The 21,159-nt window shown below is 32.8% G+C and overlaps 1 protein-coding gene across 1 annotated transcript in view; it reads left to right on the forward strand.

Annotated features, from left to right (window-relative positions):
- Znf804b (zinc finger protein 804B) overlaps window positions 1-21,159 on the forward strand; it is a 470,782-nt gene that overhangs the window by 81,175 nt on the left and 368,448 nt on the right. The gene's annotated exons all lie outside the window — the stretch shown is intronic.

Here is a 21,159-nt window from a genome sequence, read left to right on the forward strand (position 1 = left end):
ATTACTGTGCCAAAGAAAATCAATGAAACTTCCATGATGTTATCTAATATTGTTTGCATTTTAAAATTTCTCCAGTTAACCATAAATATCTTTCAGAGTTAATTTGATTAAACCACAGATCCAATTAAAGTACAGTATTATCTTTAGTTGGAATGTTCTTTAATCTACTTGATCCCTGATTCTCTTCTCCCACCCACCTCCCTTTTTTGGGGGGGTATTGGGGATTGAACCCAGGGGTTCTCAACCACTGAGCCACATCCCCATCCCTTTTTAATATTTTATTTAGAGAGAGAGCATCTTGCTAAATTGTTCAAATGGCTCTGAACTCATGATCCTCCTGCCTCAACCTTCCAAGCTACTGGGATAATAGGTCTCCCCAACATTGTCTGGCCCACCTCTCTTTTTAATGACAGTGAGTTCTCAAAAAAGAAATTCCCACTTGCTTGTTGATTTCTTCCTCCACTTCACATTATTATCAAATTTGTTTCTCTATGTTGTATTATTGATAAGCAAGAAGTTAGATGTGGCATCTTGATTAGATTTACGTTAAGGATCTTGAAAAGAATTCCTTGGAAGTGCTGCTGCAGACTAGCTGCCTTCATCTGCCACATGCAATGTCCAGTTGTTCCTTTATTCAATTTGTTTGGAGTGATCTCTGAATTCAGGTGGCCTCTGTATGATTTATTAATGGTAGATTTATGCCTTTCCCTTCCCCACCTAGTTCTTGCTGGAAAATGGAACTGGAAGCTGTACATTTTTAATTTTTAGTTTCACACTGATATCTCCAAATCATACCATGTTCATCCATTTTATATTTTTCTTAGTCTGACACATACTCTTGAGATTGATAATAGGTGGGTGATGGGAGGAGTTAGACAATTCTCAATTGTTATGAGCTACATTCTCATTTGAAAAGACATTTTTACAAATGAAAAGCTGCTTGTTAATTTTTTTTTTTAGTTCTGCAAGCTGAAAGTTCCCTCAGTAAAGCAAAAACATCGCAGAAATCCTTTTACTGTAGGTTTATTTTGAACAACTTTTAGTTTGTACCTTTCTTCCAATTCTACAAAGCAGATAGAGCAGGGTTCCTTTCCAGAACATTTACAAGGGGAGATGACATTTTTTGTGAGGCAGATAGTAGTTCCCTGGAAAGATATAGAGTTAAAACTCTTGCATCAGCCAGATCAGTTCTAGACTCATTTATTATATGTTAGACTTTCTAGACTCATTTATTATATGTTAGACTTTGATTCTATGCAAAATTTGTTTGAAATGTAGAAAGCTAACAGAACAATAATGACACTTACACATGCACACCTATATCCAGTAATAACACACACTGTAAAAAAAATAATGTCACCTCTTATTCCCTTGGATTTCAGCTCAAGGTACAGGAGCCTGAGGAACACCAGAGTTGTCACCCTGAGAAGAAGCTGGCAATCTTGACCAATATATCCATGCATGGTCCTAAAATGTTTGTCTCAGTTTTCACATGGAATGGGCTATTTCAAGCTGATTCCTCAGGCCTTTTTTCTCTCTCTAGACTGTCGTTGCTCTCGTTTTTTTTTTTTTTTTCCTACTAGGAAAAATTCTTAATTATCCTTCAAAAGAAGGATACAAGTCACCAAATCTCTAAAACCTTCTCTGAACCACTTTTCTGTCTTCTGATGATAGAACTTACCAGTTTGAAATTGATTGTTGGTATAATTGATTTTTTTTCTCTAAACTGAGATGCCCTCAAGGATGTGTGCCATGTCTCTTTTGTCTCTGTTATCCATTATCCAGTTTCTAGAATATTGTAAGCAATAAATACTTGTTTAAGACGAAGACTAAAAAGAAATAAAAAAAGTCTTCTAAGCCTTCTGTGAAACTGGAAAAAAGGGGAAAAAAAGAGAAAACAATTATAGAGGTCTAAGATATCATTTAAATCTCTTGTTGGGGAACTGTTAATGCTAAATGGCATTGGTGGTCAGTTAGACTGACATTAACATAACATTCTGCATTAAGTTGAAAATTTAATATATCTACTTATGACAGTAACTTGATATCCATAACTTCTGATGTTTAATATAGACCCCTCATTGTTTTAAACTCTCAAATAAGCATCCTTTGAATTATGTTACAGTGGAGCTGAGTCTAATTCATTTTGTATTTATAAAATCTCTTACAGAGTCATTAGGAGGTATGCTTATTGAACTGAACAGAAGTAACTGCTAGAAAACAAAATTCATGAAAGAACAACCCCAAAATTTGTAGAAGCCCTACAAAGAAGGAAAACAAAAGAGAAAGATAATAATCTCCAAAAGGCAAATGTTATCTGCTATCTCCTGTCTCCATAAATGTGCTAATCAAAGTCTATAATTATATATTTTATTTTATATTTTTGTCTTTTATTGAATTTTATTTTTTTTAAATACACAACAGCAGTGGAATACATTATAATTCTTATTACACATATAGAGCACAATTTTTCATATCTCTGTATATTATTATCAAATTTGGGTAAATATTATCAAAATTGGGTGTCAACTTTATAAACAAACAGAGATATGAAACATTGTGGTATACATGTGTATTAAGAATTTTAATGCAAAAAAGTACATGTATGAAGGCACAAATTGGCGTGAACATACTTCATAATTAGATATTTTAAACACACTAGGGTGCCTTGAGTTTGGAGACAGACAATAACTGGGGAAGAATAAGCTGGATTAGCACTCATCTGCCCACAATGTGACTTTCCCATAGCTCAGGAAAAAAACAGGAGAATGGAGACTTGGCTTCATATTCCTTTCCTCCTTAGTTCCACAATCTTTTGGTGCAAAGATGAAAAAGGAAAAAATAGTATATATTTATACATAGGTTCATAATGTACATGTATGTATTTATACATGTATACATATTTTATATATGTATTAACAATTATTTAAGGATATGCAACCAAGAGGTCATTACCTCAGAAACTAAAAAGAAAACAGAAAATGGCAGCAAGAAAATGGAATGGAAAGTCTTTCAATTTTTTGGCAAAGTACATACAACAAAACTATTTTAATTTGATGATGGATCTGGAATAGTTGAAGATGCTTTTAACCTAAAGTAGAGTTTATTAAATTTAGCTAAATGACCTCTCTTTTAGAAAATATAATAAAATAATCTTAATATTTATAAGTGAAGTGAAAAAGTAAAACACAAAAGACTCTTCAACAAAATTCTATTCACTCTGATATAGTCAATCTCCTTCTTGTCAGCATAACATTTCTCTCCATCATGTTAGCATCTAATAAAAATATTTCTGTATTTCCAATGCTGCGCTAAGAAAGAAAAAGATTCAGTTACTTTCTCCAATAAAATTTTTATTTTATAGGAAAGATTGTTTCTAAGCTCAATTTTAAACCAGTTCTTTTCTTTGGATTGTGGTTTATTTAAAGATTAATTTTTAAGCCACCTCTGTTTATCCAATAAATGATAAAGGTTTTAATGAGGTTGGAATAATGTGTGCACAGGTTGGTTGGGATAATCAGTGGAATGGGTCATGTTAAATGTTTTCCTTAATAGCTTTCCAATACCCACATGCCAGGCATGGGCTACAGGATGGTTTAGACTCACCTTATTTTCATGTACTTGCATTCCATTAGATGAGATTATAATATAATAAAATATGAGGAAGTATAGTGAGTGCAGCAATAGGAAAACGCACAAGATCTAATAGCATTGGGGAGAAAAGTAGATTCTGTCTAGGAGCCTGGTTATGCTTCCTGAAGATGGTGCTACTCAAATATCGTGGTCCTCATTGCTGTAGTTGTTAGTTTGTTTTTGTTTTTGCAGTTGCTTTGTTGCTTTGTTTCCTAAGTAGCAAAGTTCTTCAAGCAATATAAGTTCCTCAAATTTTACTCAATGACTATAAAAGGAAGAAAGAGCATATAAATCAGCATCACTGTTTGGAGAATTATTACTAATTTTGTATGACTAAAACAATATTTTTTTAATCGGGGTGATTTTTGTCCCCATAAGGACATTTGTCAATGCCTGGAGATAATTTTGGCTCTCATAAGGTGGGGATGGAGGTGGGTAGTAATACAACAGTTTGTAGGGAGAAGCCAGGGATTCTGCTAAATAGTCTCTAATACAAACACAATATTCAAGAATCACCTAGATCAACAAGACCAAGGCTGACAAACCCTCAGTTAAAGCAAGAAAGGTTAAATGAGGAAAGAAGAGGTAAAAGAAGATTGAAGCTGGACAGGGAGTAAGGAGGTATGGGTGGCTTTGAATAGTAGCTTCAGGAGTAAATGTATACATGAATATTGTCAATATTGAAGAATACAAGGAAGGATACAGGCCCAAACACACTGCTTAGTGTGCATGGTCTGAGTCTAGGAAGTATGTGCACATGGGTTACAGTGTACATAGTTCCCCTTGGAATTGTGCACAACATGCACAATCAACTCTACCAAGGAAACCTATTTATAATAAACCATTGTGAAGAAGATTTATATTTAAATGTTTAATCTGAAGAGATATATTTTTTTTAAGTTTGTGTATAGGGCTGGGGTTGTAGCTCAGTGGTAGAGCACTTGCTTAGCATGTGTGGGGCACTAGGTTCAATTCTCAGTACCACATATAAATAAATACATAAATAAAAATGTAGGCCCATTGATAACTAAAAAATATTTTTAAAAGTTTGGGTATAATTTTAGAGATTATAGGCATGATTAATAGAAGGGATTGAGTTCAGAATGTAGATGGATTTAAAAAATGGGAAAATGTCTTGGAGACATGAAAGGCAGGAAAGGTCATGGAAAATTCTGGCACAAATGGAAGAGCCAGAGTGGGAAGTTGTGAATCCTGAGATTCAGAGGTGTTCTGTTGCTTGATGAAGGCCTTTGAGTCATAGTTGTTGGAAGTTTAGATTTGATGTAATAGGTTAGAAAGAGTCCTTGTAAGTTCTTGAATAGCAAAGATGAATGAAAATGTCCTCTGTATAGCATTGTTTCTGTAGCCCTGTGTTAGACTGATCATAGCATGAAGAAAATGAAACATGTGACAGGTGATCAGTGAGGACACAATTGAAGTTCTGCCCTCAATTGACAGAGTATCTGCTAACTGCTACCCATAAAATATTCCCTCATATGTATGAAATGTGCTATTAAGTTTCCTTTCCATTTTCTTGGTTATGTGCATCCAGCCCTCTAACTTATCCTCATCTGAAGTGCTTGAAAAGTGCATTTCCAAGCACCTCAGTGATTTATTTTGCCCCTGCCTCTGAACTTTTTCTAATTTTGTTTTTCCACATCCCACTTCATTTACCATGATTCAGATTGACCTGAGTATTCTGATAAAGTCTGGATCAAAACTGAACAGAAGAGGAGGCTCTTGCACATTCAAAATGAAGTATTAGATAGCTTTTATTTATAAAATATTTTTAAAAATGAGAAAGTTTTGCTTAAACCAACATTTTATGTTTTGATCATATACCCAGAATGTGTGACAAGACATGATTATCTGATAAGCAGATATGAGAACAAGAAAAAGTATTTTATTAAAAATTACTTCTTAAACTACAAGCTCATCTTTATATTGAAAGACAATTCAATGTAAGCCTCATTTTATAAAAATTATTTTTAAATAATAATTTCAATTAAGGCAAAGCATTTTAACCTCATGGGAATTAAATTCTCCTCACACTGATGCTAGTGAAAAGAATCAATTTTTCTTCTGCCTTTCATCATGAATATAATAAAGTGTAACTGCAAAATACCAGAGTGAAAATCAATGAAGAGATTTTACCCCAGAATAAATTTTTTATCCCAATTTAAAAAAAGGAAGAGTTTCCACATAATAGACTGACTTGGCCCTTCTATCTGAAATAAATTTTTAAAATTCCCAAAATGCATGAAATAATGAATTTCCAAACATTTTACATGAAGTCCTGAGAACTGTGATCCTTGTGAAGTAAGAAACAAGATGAGCCATATGCTCAACAAGTGTACCAGTTTATTTTCTGGAGAAAATTACCATCTAGGCACAGTAGGTGAGAGGGAAGCAAGGTGGAATATGACCATTTTCTTGAGTGAAGGAGACAATCCAGGTGTCCAAGAAATCTAAGGTGGCCAAAGTTTTCAGATCAACATGCCAGAAAGAAGAGAGAGAGTACAGAAAATTCTGGAGAACTGGGTAGAGTCTCTTCGAATATTCAGTGCAGTTATGTGTGGGAATTGTCTGAGACATGGAGAGAAAACATGCAAAAGGACGAGAGGGAATACCTGGGAATTCTTTTTCCTAGTAACCCAAACAGCCTTGTAACTCTCTGGGGAGAGTTCTGGAACACTTTTGCTGCTAGAAATAAAATTTACCATAGATGAATCTTAAAAACAGCACCCCAAAGGAACAAACTATTTCCAAGAAATTTATATTATAGAGTAACTTACAAAAATATTTATAGAAATAAAATTATTCATTACCCAGCAAATTAAAATCTGCAGTAAATAATATCCACACACAAATTAACAAGCATTTAAACAAGAAAAAAATCAAGAAAAATCAATTGAAACTTAACAACTTACACATAATGGCAAAGATGATAAAATTAGTAAGATGGCATTATGACTTTAATTATAACTGAACTGCATATGTTCAAGAAATTATAAGAAAGATTGAACATGTTAAATATAGTCATTAAAATATAGAAAAGACACAGATAAACTTCTGTAGATAAAAATTTTTATCATATGAGAAGAAAAGCACACTAGTAGGTATCAACCTATTAAATATTGAAGAATGAAATATTATATATAATTAAATAAACAGCAATAATAAATATTTACTGTGAAACAAAAAAAATACTGAAAAATGAAAGTATTGGAAAGTAAGTAGATAATTAATGAGTTGTGGGAAAGCTTCAAGTGTTCTAATATAAGTCTAACTGAAGTACCCAAGGAAGGGTGAGATTTAAAATTATCCTTTAAAAAATAGCTTAATATTTTTAAAATTTAATGAAAACTATAACGCATACATTCAAAAATTTAAAAACAAAAACATGAAGAAAACTTTACTGAAGTATAGTACAAAAAAAGTACTTAAAACATATAATAAAAATCTTTAATGCAGCCAAATTTAAAATGATATATTTGGAACAGAGGAACAAAGATATTGATGACAGCAGTATTTTGTTGGAAATGATGTAAGCTAAAAGATAGTGGGACAGTTTGGGAGTACTGATCTAAAACAAAACTAGAATTCTTCACTCAGTAAAAATATCTTTTAAAAGTGAATTTCTAGAGATGAAAATTTTCAAACCTTCAAAGGTTGAAAAGAAGATCCAGCCTCTGGTTCTAAATTTAGACACTGGCAGATATACAGTGAATAAATATTAAAGGAATTCTTAAGCAGAAGCAAAATATTATTGCATAGAAATCTTTCACCCATTCAAAGAAAGAGCATGTTAACAGAAACTATTTGAGTAAATATAAACACTCTATTATTGAAATCTTTGCAAATAATCAACTACTTGAAGTCACAACAATAATAATAAATCAGGAAGTTTATATTATACGTAGAATTGAAATGTATAAAAACAGTAGAACAAAGTTTAGGAAAGGAGAATGAATACATATAGTCATATTGTTCTTATAAGTGAAGTAGTATAACATTATATATTGGTATACTCTGTTATACTAAGGATACTATACACCTCAAAGTAACCACCAAAAAATAGCACAACAAAGAATTTTAGCTAAGAAGGCAAAAAAGAATCCTAAGATAATCAATTCAAAAGGTAGACAAAGCACAAAAAGGGAATGCACAATAGATAGTACAAGTAGAAAAAGATCTTTGTATATTTAAACCCAATCATGTCAGTAATCACATTAAATATAACTTAAAATATATATAAGGCAGACATTGTGAAGTTAGATTTAAAACAGAAAGTACAACTCTGCTCAGTATAGAAAACTCTCTTTAATAGTAAAGGCACAAATAAGTCAAAAGAAAGAGAATACAGAAAAAAGTAATGTGTGACAATAGATGTATTATGCTAAGTAGTCACTATGAACCCACTGATGTGTATGGACTGTGGGAGGCACAGGACTCTTACAGGATGGCTATATCTGGATCCTAATAAGGGCCTGAATCCTCCATCATATTTCATTTTACAGCATTTTTTTAGAGTTCTTCATAGAGGAAAATGTGTTTCATGGGCCCAAAGGCCAAAAGGTAGTTTCAGCCATAACTTTATATGCCATCTGCTATAAACTGGTTAACACTAAGAAAAACAGGGACAAAAATTCTTGAATAAAGATACTTTTTCTTACTCAGATTCACCTTTATGAAATCTGAAGGGAAGAAGGTAGAGATCAATTAATAGAAAATAACATGAGCTATTTTCCTACTCAGACTACTTTGCATCTGTTTAAATTATAAGTAGACAAGTCTTTCTCAGATATTACAGGACTGGGGTTATTGGAAATGCAGAAGAAAGGAGAGTATAACCAGAGAGATAATATCCCTAAGTGAATTGAACATTTTCTGCTAAAGACCTTGGCGATACAAAGGTTTGTTCAAAATAAAGGAGTGTCTCTTTCCTTTTTTAAAATTTGTGGGTTTTTTTGTAGATATACATGGCAGTAGAGTATATTTGGACATATTTATACAAACATGAATTATATGTTACTCTCATTAGGATACCAGTCTTGTGTTGTACATGATGTGGGGATTCATTGTGGAGTATTCATACATGTGCATAGGAAAGTTGTGTTAGATTCATTCCACAGTCTTTCCTATTTCTATTCCCCATCCTTTCCCTTCTTCCCCTTTGTCTAATTCAATGAACTCTTATCCTCCCCCCTTTTTGTGTGTAGGCATCCATATATTAGAGAGAACATTCAACCTCTCATTTTGGGGATAGGCTTATTTCATTTAGGATTATAGTCTCTAGATCATCCATTTACCAGGAAAGTCATAAAGTCATTCTTTTTATGATAAATATTCCATTGTGTCTATATGACACATTTTTGTTATCCATTCATCTGTTGAAGGGAGCCTAGGTTGTTTCCATAGTTCAGCTATTGTGAATTGAGCTGCTATAAACATTGGTGTTGACTGCATCACTGTAGTATGCTGATTTTAACCCCTTTGGATTTGTATTGAGGTATGGCCAAATAGTGAGTCCATTCCTAATTTGTTGAGGAATATCCATATTGATTTACAGAGTATTTCCTCTGTATTTCATTAGTGTCTGTGGTGATATTTCCATTTTAGTTATGAATTTAGTAATTTGGATTTTTTGTATTTTTTTTAAAAAGAGCTTTTTGTTTTGTTGATTTTTTTGATTTGTTTCAATTTCATTGATTTCAGCTCTGATATTAATTATTTCCTGTTTTCTTCTGTTTTGGTGTTGATTTGTTCTTTTTTTTCTAGGGCCTTGAGATGTAATGTTAGATTATTTATTTGGTGACTTTCTATTCTTTTAATGAATGAGCTCAATGCCATGAACTTTCCTCTTAGAACCACTTTCTTAGTGTCACAGACATTTTCATATTTTATGTCACTATTCTCATTTACGTATAAGTATTTTTTTATTTCACCCCTGGTTTCCTCTGTTATCTATTCATCATTCAATAGTGTATTATTTAGTCTCCTGGTATTAGAGTAGTTGTTATTTTTTAATTATCATGGATTTCTAATTTCATTTCATTAAAATCTGATAGAATGCAAGGTATTATCTTTATTATTATCATTATTTTTTGTATTTGGTGAAAGTTGCTTTGTAGCCTAAGATGTAATATATTTTAGAAAATGATCTCTGTGCTGCTGAGAAGAAAGTATACTCAGTCATTGATGGTTGAAGTATTCTACGTATGTCTCTTAAGTATAAATTATTGATTGTATTTTTCAATTCTGTAGCTTCATTGCTTAGTTTTTGTTTGGAAGATCTATCCAATGATTAAAGGCATTTTAAAGTCACTCAATATTATTATGTTGTGGTCTATTTGATTCTTGAAATTGAGAAGGGTTTGTTTGATGTACACAGATGTTCCATTCTTTGGGGCATAAATATTTATGATTGTTATTTCTTGTAGTTTTATAATTCCCTTAAGTGTTAATGAAATGTAATTTTTTGTCCCATCTGATTGTCTTTGGCTTGTTAATTTTATCTGATATAAAGAGAAATTTCTGCTTGTGTATGAGATCTATAAGAATTATATGTTTTTTCCTTTCTTTTAAGTATGTGGATGTCTTTGCTTATGAGGTGAATGTCTTGTAGACAGTATATTTTTAGGTCTTTTTTTTTTAATCCAGTCTGCCAGTCTGTATCTTTTGATTGATGTGTTTAGGCCATTTACACTCAATGTTACTATTGAGAAATTTTTATTGCCTGATATTTTGATTTATTTCTGTTTTTAATTTGAATTAGTTTCTCCTTTGATTGACTATTCTTGCAGTGTAGTTCTTCCCTTTGCTGATTTTCATTTTATTTTTATTTCTTCTTATTGAAAGATTTTATTGGGTATATTTTGTAGAGCAGGCTTTTTAGTTATGAATTCTTTTAACTTTTGTTTATTGTGAAAGGTTCTTATTACTTCATCAAATCTAAGGCTTAATTTTGATTGGTAAATCATTCTTTGTTGGCATCATTTTTTCTTTCAGAGCTTGGTATATCTGATTTCAAACCTCCTAAGCTGGGTTCTGGGTTGAGGGATCAGCTAAAATCTGGATTGGTTTACCACTGAATAGAACTGTCATTTTTCTCTAGCAGCTTTTAAAATTCTATCATTCTGTATATTAGGCAGTTTCATAATAATGTGCTTTTATGTGGATCTGTTATAGTTTTGTATATTTAGAGTCCTGTAAGCCTCCTATATTTCATTTTCCATTTCATTCTAAAGGTTTGGAAAATTTTCTGATATTATTTAATTGAGAAGATTTTGCATTCTTTTGTTTGTATTTCTGAGCCTTCATCTATCAAAATAAATATTAAATTTGTTTTTTTCGTGTTATCCCATATTTCTTGTAAGCTCTGTTTATGATCTCTTAACATCTTTTCTCCAAGTTGACTTTATTTTCAAGATTATATATTTTGTCTTCATTACTTGAAACTGTCTTTCAATGGTCTAGTCTGCTGGTGATGATTTCTAATGAATTTTTAATTTGGTTTATTAATTTCTTCATTTTGAGGATTTCTGCTTGATTTTTTTCCAGAATATATTAAAAATGCCTTCCCTATTTCTCTCCCCTAGATTTTCCCTTTCAGGAGGAACCAATAAATCATGTCTTGTGTTATATTTTAAAGGCTATATTTTTAAAACTCATCAGCTATGTGTTTCAAGACAACTTGAGGGAAATTTTGCCTAGATTGATGAAGCTGCTAGAAGACAGAATACCTATGTTTTGCCCAGACATCTTAACCTGTAAATAATTAATACTATTGTAATTCTGCTGCCCAAACTCATGCAACCTGGACTCTCCCAGAAAAGCCCAGGTTAAAAATGTCTGAACACTTTTTAAAAAGGGTCCATGGGCTGACTCTCCAAGATACACACCTGACCTTTTGCTATGCTTATGATGGGTTCTACATAAAACTTCTGATCACACTGACTAACACTTAAGGAGCAGTTACTCTATTACATCTTGATTTTCAGTGGTATATACATAGTACATACACATCTCACCAATCCACATGTGATATGCATGGTACTAACATGCTTTCACACATGAGAAAACCAGATCACTTATGTAACTTTGTAAATTCACACAGCTAGCAAGTACAGTTTGAATTCAAACTAGGTACACTGATTCCATGGTTGTGTTCTTTATTTCTATGCCACAGTACTTCATATCTATTCTGATAAAACTACTCTTTCTCTTGCTAGAATAGAAGAGATACAGCTTTTCAGGACCAATGTTTGTCACTAAGGTTTTCCTCTTCTCCAATACCTTGGGGAATTTATATGCTCTATTTGGAGTGATGAGAAGCAATATCCCTGCACTACTTCTAACAGAATCTCTAGAGGAATTAAAGACAAATTAACGGTCGTGTAGGCCTTTAAGTTTTTAGCCATAGTTGTGAATCAGTGTCTGTTAGAAGACTGTGTCATCCAGAGAAAAGATATCCTGTTTTGCTCTCTGCTAAATAATAAAATTAGTTTTTCATTAGTCAGTCAAAAATATCTGGGAATAAGCTACACTAGTGGTTTTCTGGCTGTTTTTAGATTCCCTAAGACAACTGAAGGGTGAATAAGAAAGAACAATTAGAATCAGAACTAATGGTGTTCACAAATGAGAAGCATGTAAGATTTATTTTTGTTTTTCATACCAGGGATTGAACTCGGGGACTTTTAACCACTGAGCCATATCCTCAGCCCTTTTTAATATTTTATCAGAGCTTGGGTCTCGCTGAGTTGCTTAGGGCCTTGCTAAATTGCTGAGGCTAAATTTAAACTTGTGATCCTCTTGCTTTAGCCTCCTGAGTCAGGCTACACCATCACACCTGGCAAGAACTGTATAAGATTTATTTAGTATTTTTTTAGGGTTGTGTGATGTCAAGTCTCTATAAAATCTTAAGTAAAATTGGTGTTGCTCTTCAAGAATTCTTGGTAAATTAGATTTATACTGGGAAATGCAAAGATGCTGATTTAAAAGATTGTTCACTGAAAGATATCTAGGTTAGGCTAACATTGATTTTTACATTTCATCCAGACATTTCTGTGTTTAATGAAGTCAAACCTTTCCCTAAAATGCCTTATTTTCAACATAGGATATGTGATATTATATCACATTAAATGCAAGAACACAAAAATACAGCAAGATAGTGCTCCCAAATATTTGAGAAAGATATATATATATTTTTCACTAAATTATCAGGTTTTATTTTTTTTTACTAAATTACCAGGTTTTATTTTTTATTTTTACTAAATTATGTGAGGTTGCTCCAATTTTTATGTTTAATTCTTAGCCCAGAATTTGATCAATATGTAATAATCTTCATAAAGATGAATATTCAATAAATTAATATATTAAGGTGGTATGAAACTCTTGAAAATAGATTGTACTTATTTAATTCTAAACTTTTAGACTTTAAGCTCACATGGGGAATTAAATGTATGTTTACTGATGATAATGGTGAAGAGATTAAAATATTTTGAATGCTGTTGAAATTAGAGTTAGCACATTTAGAAAACACTTGGAATCCCATGTAGAAAATTTTTAGGATACATAGTTAATAACAGTAATTTTTTGCTTTATTCAGCTATTTATTTTTAAACTAAATGTGTTATTTTACTTTTGAATATCTTTGTAAGCTTTGCAAATCCTCAGTGCCTTACTACTCTACCACCTGCTGCTCTTATTTGGTCTTTTATTCAAGCAGCTAAAATTTCAAGAGAAAACATCCTGAATCGGTGTAGATTGGTACTATAACAAATCTTTGATTTTTAGAATTCATGGATCCTTTGACCTAAAAATAACAATAGCTGACACTTATTTTTTAAATATAAACCTGGCAATGTTTTAGAAATTTAATGAAGATTACTTTATTTAAACTTAAGAGACTCAATGATGAATTGGCTGTTTTACCTGCATCTTATATGAGAAAAATTGAGGCTTAAGTGAAGTTGTCATTTGTTCAATTTCATATACTTTGAAAGCATTGAGAACTAGAGGCAAAATCAGGCCATGTGATCTCAAAGACTATGCTGTTAAGTACTGCATTTCTTTACCTATAATTATCCATTCCTTCTGACATGCTTTCTCTAATTCATAGATAGTAAGGAGATCTAATTATTCTTTCTTCCCATCTTAAATTGACCTCTGGATTTTCCCAGATAGATATCACACACACAATTTCCATTCTTTGAGGTTCTATATCAAGTATGTAGCCTCTGTGGAAATAGGAGTTAAATTTGATAAATTTTCTATCCTTTCTTGCAAAGGATAGAAAATAATTTGGACAAAAATGGGGGGAGGGGCTGAATAAGTACTCACATAACTTGAAGCCAAAGTAGAGATGGGGTTATAGTTCCTTCTGTGGAATTAAAAATGATTGCTTTTTGTACAGTTGGTAATAGGATGAGGACAGAGAGAATGGGACATGCAATAGAATTTTATGAATATTTTATATTAAATGAAAATACAAAAAATAGCTAATGAATCCTGCCAGATTGTTTGCTGAAATATGATCCTTGAAATCCTGAGGCGAAACGAACACAATGAAGTATTTTGAGGCAGGTATAGACATGATTAAAAGAATTCTGACAGGAAAGCTATAATTTATACTAAAATTAAGATTAATAAGGTGTCATTTGAAAGACATTTAGAGACATTATAATAGAAAATACAGGTAGTTGCAAGGAATGATGATTTTGAAAACAACTATTAACAATCGTGCATTTGAGAAACACAACAGCAACGATTGTGGGCCTAACAATGCCAATATTTTCTGGTTCTTTTATTCTTCTGGTTCTATAGCTATAACGTGAACATATTTTCAACACTCATTTCAGGGAATAAAACAGCTTGAGTTGGAGAATTATTAATCAGGAAGCTTATAAGCCTTCCCTTAATGTCTGGGAGTAATATAATGGATATATAAATGAATGGCATTATGAAAGCATTAAGTATTAATATAGTCATTAAGGTTTATATTTTGCTTATCACTGGGCTTTTATCCAATGAACAGATAGGTTTTATTGGGTTTATATTCAGGCAACAGGCTTCATCAGTAAAATGAAGGGGAATGTTGAAATGGTATTTTACTTTGGGAGGTGTGTGTGTGTGTGTGTGTGTGTGTGTGTGTGTGTGTGTTTGTGTGTGTGTGTGGTTTTTGGATAGATAATATTTGGGAGTGGTGTTTTGCTGTAAATATTTATAAAATAACTCATGACTTAATGTCTTAGGAAAATCAATTGGTTAACATGAAAATTGTATTAGACCATTTTTTTCATTTTCTTTGCTAAAATTTATATAGGCTGTAGTTTAATAAAAAGGCATAAACTTTCCTCTAAAAGATCACTTTATTGATAATTTAACAATGATAGTTACCTTCAGTTTATTTTTACGTGTGCAGACATGACATGCAAACCCTCCTCCTCCCCACCCCAGTACTAGTACTAGGGATTAAACCCAGGGCTTCACAATGCTGTGTAGGTGCTCTACCACTGAGAATATTTTCTGAAATTAATTATATTCATTATAAATTAACAAAAATATGAAAATCTTAAACCATTTCATAAAGAATAAAGTTAGAATAGAAGTTAGTGTAAACATTTTTCTGTGAAGAAAATCAATAGTTTATAAATATGCTAAAATTATAGAAAAAATGAGATTGATGTTTGATGTTTTATATCCAAACTCTAAGTTATAATTTCTAGCACCAGAAATTGAAAGGTTAAAAATCAGCACTAAAATATTTATTAATGTTTTTTGTAAGATGACACTCTTCTGTACTCTCCCCACACCCCATTGTTCAAAGGAAGCTATTTATTCCCTACCGAGATAGAAGTTTGGTCAACTTCTTCAGAGGATCACACTAGTTCAAACCTGCTAAATTTCTGTTCAGGGGTGCTGACTATCTTGGTTTGAAGTGTGAGTCTTTGCCTCATTTACAATTTATTTTCCCTCAATAAATATACGTTAACCTACTAGCACATTACAGACACTATTTTAGGTGCTAAAGAATACAATGATGAGTGAGATGTGGTCCTTGCTCTCTGGAGATTCCATTCCATTGGAGAAGAAATGCTGTAAATGAAATGATGGGCTAATGATATTAACAGCTACCATTGTGTGCAGCAGTCATGTACCAGACAATTTTAAATGTACTCATCAACTCCCTCAACATTTCTATAGAATTAAAGTAAAAGCTGGAGTCGGGAGGCTTTAGGAAGGAGAGAATAGCATACAGAAAGGAGAAGGTGTTTTTCAGCAGAGCTAAAGGAGAAAGATATTTAAGTTGGTGGAATGGCTTGGAACTGAAGAAGTGCTAATATCAGTTAATACCTAATTGTAAAGCATTTACGACAGGATGTGAAGGATTTCAGGCTTTATCCTGGGCAGAACTGGCAAGCCACTGCCTATTTTCTCTATGTGCTTTTTATTGACCACTCAGATATATCTGTCATGTTTTCTACTGAGGTTCCTAAAATGTTTGATACCCACAGATTTTTTTTTCTTACATCTTAAATCTGAATTCATTCTTCACATTTTTTCAGTACACTTTCAAATAATAGATATCATTTCCATCTCGCCAGAATCTGGTACATAGAATACACTTTATAAAATCAGTCTGAAGATGGGGGAATTGAAGTGCAGAGTGTTCTTGCAGTCAGCATAATATCCCCTGAATATTTATCAGTAGTTCAAGACTAGAATTATGTGAACAAGAAAGACATGCAGAAAAGTGGGACAAGAGAGAGGCAGGAGAAGTCAGTGGTGAGTTAGGGGAGGAGAGCTAGTGATAAGGGCAACTGACAATCAATTCAACATCTTCTATCTGCTGACTTTAAAAATAGCATCACTTGTACAGCCAACTATTATCTGGCATGGCTGGGGAATGGAGTGATTTACTAAATCAAAAATTCAGTCTAATAGAACATTTAGATTTAACTACGTGCTTTCAAATAAGTAGATAAAAAGATATAATATAAAATAATGCAACCCATATTTTAAACTTTCTTTGATCATTCAAAATTGACTTCAGAGTTACTCAGTCCCTCTGGACTTTCATAAATTTAGGGAAAATCAAACCTCATAGATTCAAGGCACCATGTCTGGTACCAGAAATGCAAAGATTAAATGCTTTAGCAAGCTCACTACTTGGTCAGTGATGCAAGAGTTCCACTGATTAGATAGCATCTGATTATTCAGAACAAGGTAAATGACAGATTTAAGAGTAATGATGGAGCACAAAAGTGGACAGAAAGGAAAATCAAACCTGAGTTATGAATTGTAACTATCACTTAAACAGACTTAAAATGATATAGTGTTCTGGTTAGCTTTCTTCATAGGTCCTAAAATTGTCCCTTCATATATAACTTATAATACTTGTCTTATTTTATGAAATATAGTCAGTACTTTATCCATGGGTTCCACCCCTGTGGATAGCAAGCAGGTATTTTCAAAATGTCATGTTGCTGCTGCTATGTCCTATGTCTACTATGGATGTGCCTTCACTGAATATATACAAATGTTTTTCTTATTATTATTCCACATGCATTTTAGTATATTATTTACATTGTTTCAGGTATTGCAAATAATTTAAAGATGACTTATATTATACAGAAGTATGTGCATAGGTTATATGCAAATGCTATACAATGTTATCTAAGAGACTTGAGCATTCATGGGTTTTGGTGTCTGTAAGGGGTTCTGGAATCAGTCCCACAGATACTGACAGCTATCCATGATCACCACATCATTTTTACATGGTATTGATAAGGACATAGTGATTTTCCAGTGAGAAAATTTCATTGTCGCAAACTGGCCTAACTAATATCCTTATAATGTATAGGTACCAGCTTTGGAACCGGACTTCATTGTTCTTATTTCTTGGATATTTACCATGTCATGTTTTATAGTCTTTTCTCCTTCATAATGTTAATTATACTATTAACTGACCCCATATTCTGCTTTTGGTTTTGTTACTACACTTTTCTTCTTCTGAGAACCTGCCACCTCACACCTGGATGAGTGCCATGGTCTCCCTCATCACTAGGCATCTCACTGCAGGGGGCAAAGTGCTTTTCTGAATGATGATTATGCCACTCACCTTTATAGCTCCCACCTATGGCCTTATAGAGTTAAAACTTAGAACATGACCAGAAGGTCCCAAAGCAGCCAGATCTGCATCTCCCCACCAGCTTCACCCTATCCTCACCTTGCTCACTGTCCTCCTGCCAGTCTTACCTACTTTTGGACCCTTGAATTCTGCTTCCTGTCTCAGGGCTTTTTATACATTGATCACTCTATCTGGGATGCCCTGTTCCTCCTTCTCTGCACTGCAACTCTTGACTTTGTAATATTTGTTTATCCTAATGCCAATTCAAACAATTTTCTCAAGGTTTCGAAACCCTTTTTTTATCTTTCAGAAAAAAAAATCAGTCATCTTGTTATCTGTGTCATAGCCATTCTTAGATTGAGCTTCAATTTGTAGTTTTGATTTATTTTGTTTTCAATTTGGAACAAATTAGTTTATTCATCAGGTACTTTTTAAGCATTGACTATGTGCTAGACACTGGAGTTATATTGAGAAATAAGACAATGATGCTTTTTTTTACTTAGTTGCCATCCTGGTTGTCAGATTCACTGTCATGGTACAGCAATACAAGTGTGAGAAACCCGATTCATATAACTTTTTATTATTATATGTTGTTATGTAATTGTTCTATTTTATCATAACTTATTGTTATAACCTTCTACTTTGCCTAACATAAGGATTAAACTCTATCGTAAGTATGTGTAGGTTATGTGTACGTAGAGAAAATGCAGTACATAGGGTTCAGTATCACTTGCCATTTCAGGCATTCCCTACGGTGTCTTGGAACATATATCCCATGGGTAAGTGGAGACTAATTTACTTAGAACAAACATGTTGATATAGTTGCTGTTATTATATCCACTTTACAACAAATGGAACAGAAATATAAAGAAGTTACAACTTGTGCCAAATCACACAGTAAATGGTAGAGTCTCGCTAAGAATCTAAAGTTTCTGGTACTGGAGTCTTCAATGTTCATTCCTAGCTTTAATGTAATTTTTGTTTATATACTCATCTATGCTATGTGCATGATATAGCATATATTACCTATTAATGTATGTATAAATATTCATATATATGTATACATACAATATATACATATCATACTTTTTAAAAAAGAAACCTGTATTGTCATTCTAAGATGTTTAAGAATGTCCTGTTGAAGGTAGTGCTTACCTTGGTAGATGACATCTCTTTACTGATGGCCTCCCCACACCTACATTGGTCTCTTTCCTTCCATTCCTTATCTGGGTATCATAAGAGAATTACCACCCAGCCTTCCTCACTGTTGATTGATTAGCTCATGAATGAACTTGGTCATATATAATCATTACAAAAGAGCAAGAATCTAATGTTAGCAAAGAATACTGATGCTTTGAACATAGTCCAATTTGTTAATTGGTCATTGCTACTACCCTGATTATTAATTATTATCCACTAATTTTTCAAAAAGGAAAAAAATATCTTAAACTCCTTTTGTGATTGCTTTTGAAAGGCCTATGGGGCCTGTAGTGAGAGGGGCTCTAGAAGTAGATCTTAGAATTTTGGGTGCATTGTACCATGCACACACTCAAGTACTAGTCCACCTGTCAGTGTGATACTCTTGGTACTTTATTCAGTGTACCTCGAGCAACCTGCCAGTTTCAATTGGGAGTCTGCCTTTATGGTGTTTTCAGGACCTAAGACCTTTTTATTCATGTTTTCCCTTAATCTCAGATACTTTATAGCATATATAAAGACAGGAAAACATACTGGGTCAAATTTAGAACTATCTTTGAACTCAGTGGTTGACACTGCTAAGCCAAATATCTAGATTTCAGTCAGAAAGTGGCTTTGAAATGCTGGTTTTAAAAAGACTCAAAAGCTTTCTTAGGTGTTAGTTCCTTGTAGGAAGAAAAAAAAAAGATGGGGTATTTAATTTTAATGATTGTAGTCTAGGTATATCACAAATATACCTTGTTTATTTCATTTTTATTTTACAGAAGAGCGAAAAGAATCACTAAATGAAGATGCTTTCCTATATCCACAACTTTAGTCTGATTTTTTCTTTAAGTTCACCACAATCACACACTAGAGAACAGAGACATTTTTAAAAATCACATGCTTTCATCTTTTAAAATGTTTTGTAATACAGCAACTCTTAATTAGAATTATAAGACAAAAACACATGAAGGTGCTTATACTAGGCTTACAGATATTAAAAATAAAAATTTTACTGTAATTCCTCGGGATTGACATCAGCCATGACTCTAAAGCATGACATTTATGGTAAGCACCTTTCACCTTTCTTCACTATCTCTCCTATTCCCCATCCATCATGCCTATCCTGGGACCCATTCCTCAGTCCTTCAGACCTTCCCAATACCCCCCATCATGTTAAAATTCACTATGTGTATCCTGGGAAAAATTAACATGCTGTTAATCAGACCTCCTTTAGTACTTATGATACTTTTTTACATCTCCCACCCCTGCTGACTTCCTCTTTTTTCAGGTACTAGAAATCTGTTTTAAAACTTTTGTTCATACTTCCTGTCACTCCAAAAGATAAGGAAAACACATACCAATAATGCTCACATTTTCCATTGTCTAATCATAAACAAAACTAATGTCTTTACTAAAATTTAAATTTTAATTTTAAGTTATAGTTGTGTCAATGTAAGATTTTACTCATAAATATATAAGTAACAATATATATGACTGAATATACATATATAAGTACATGTATATACACACACACATATATATATACACACACATATATATATGTATATATATACATACACACACATATGTATATATACACACACCCATTCATATATAAGAAAATAATGTGATGGTGTGAAGATAAAGGACCTCCGGAACCACATATTTAACTCAAGGGGAAGTCTGCAGTCATTACTGGCTTGAAGACTCCAGGGGTGCTATGGAGAATGCAAAATCCCCCAATCCCTCCTACAATGGACGAGCAAGTGACAGGCCAGTCAAGGCTTGCCCTGTTACCTAGGATTCCCTTAAGTTTGGGGAGTACATTAACCAGATATAAGCTATAGATAACTGAATAACTGAAACCAACTTAGCGATTTTAAGAAGAAACTGTTTAGAAAATAGAAAACAAAACAGTTGGTCATCAGAGGTAGGATAGAATGGAGGAAATGGAAGATGTAAGTCAGAGGATTCAAAGTACACATAGGAGAGACCGTATAATCTACAGGCCTAATGTACTACATGAGGATCATAGTTTATAAGAGTGCTATGTATTCAGCATTTTCTGCTGAATGAATAGACTTCAACTGCTTTGGCACATATGCAAAAGGATTAAACTATTGTGAGATTATAGATATTTTAAGTATGTTCACTATAGTGACTATCTTACTGCCTATGGTATGTTGTATACCTTAAATCCCAATAACATA

Source organism: Callospermophilus lateralis, chromosome 1 (genome assembly GCF_048772815.1).
Source record: "Callospermophilus lateralis isolate mCalLat2 chromosome 1, mCalLat2.hap1, whole genome shotgun sequence".
Classification (NCBI taxonomy): domain Eukaryota; kingdom Metazoa; phylum Chordata; class Mammalia; order Rodentia; family Sciuridae; genus Callospermophilus; species Callospermophilus lateralis.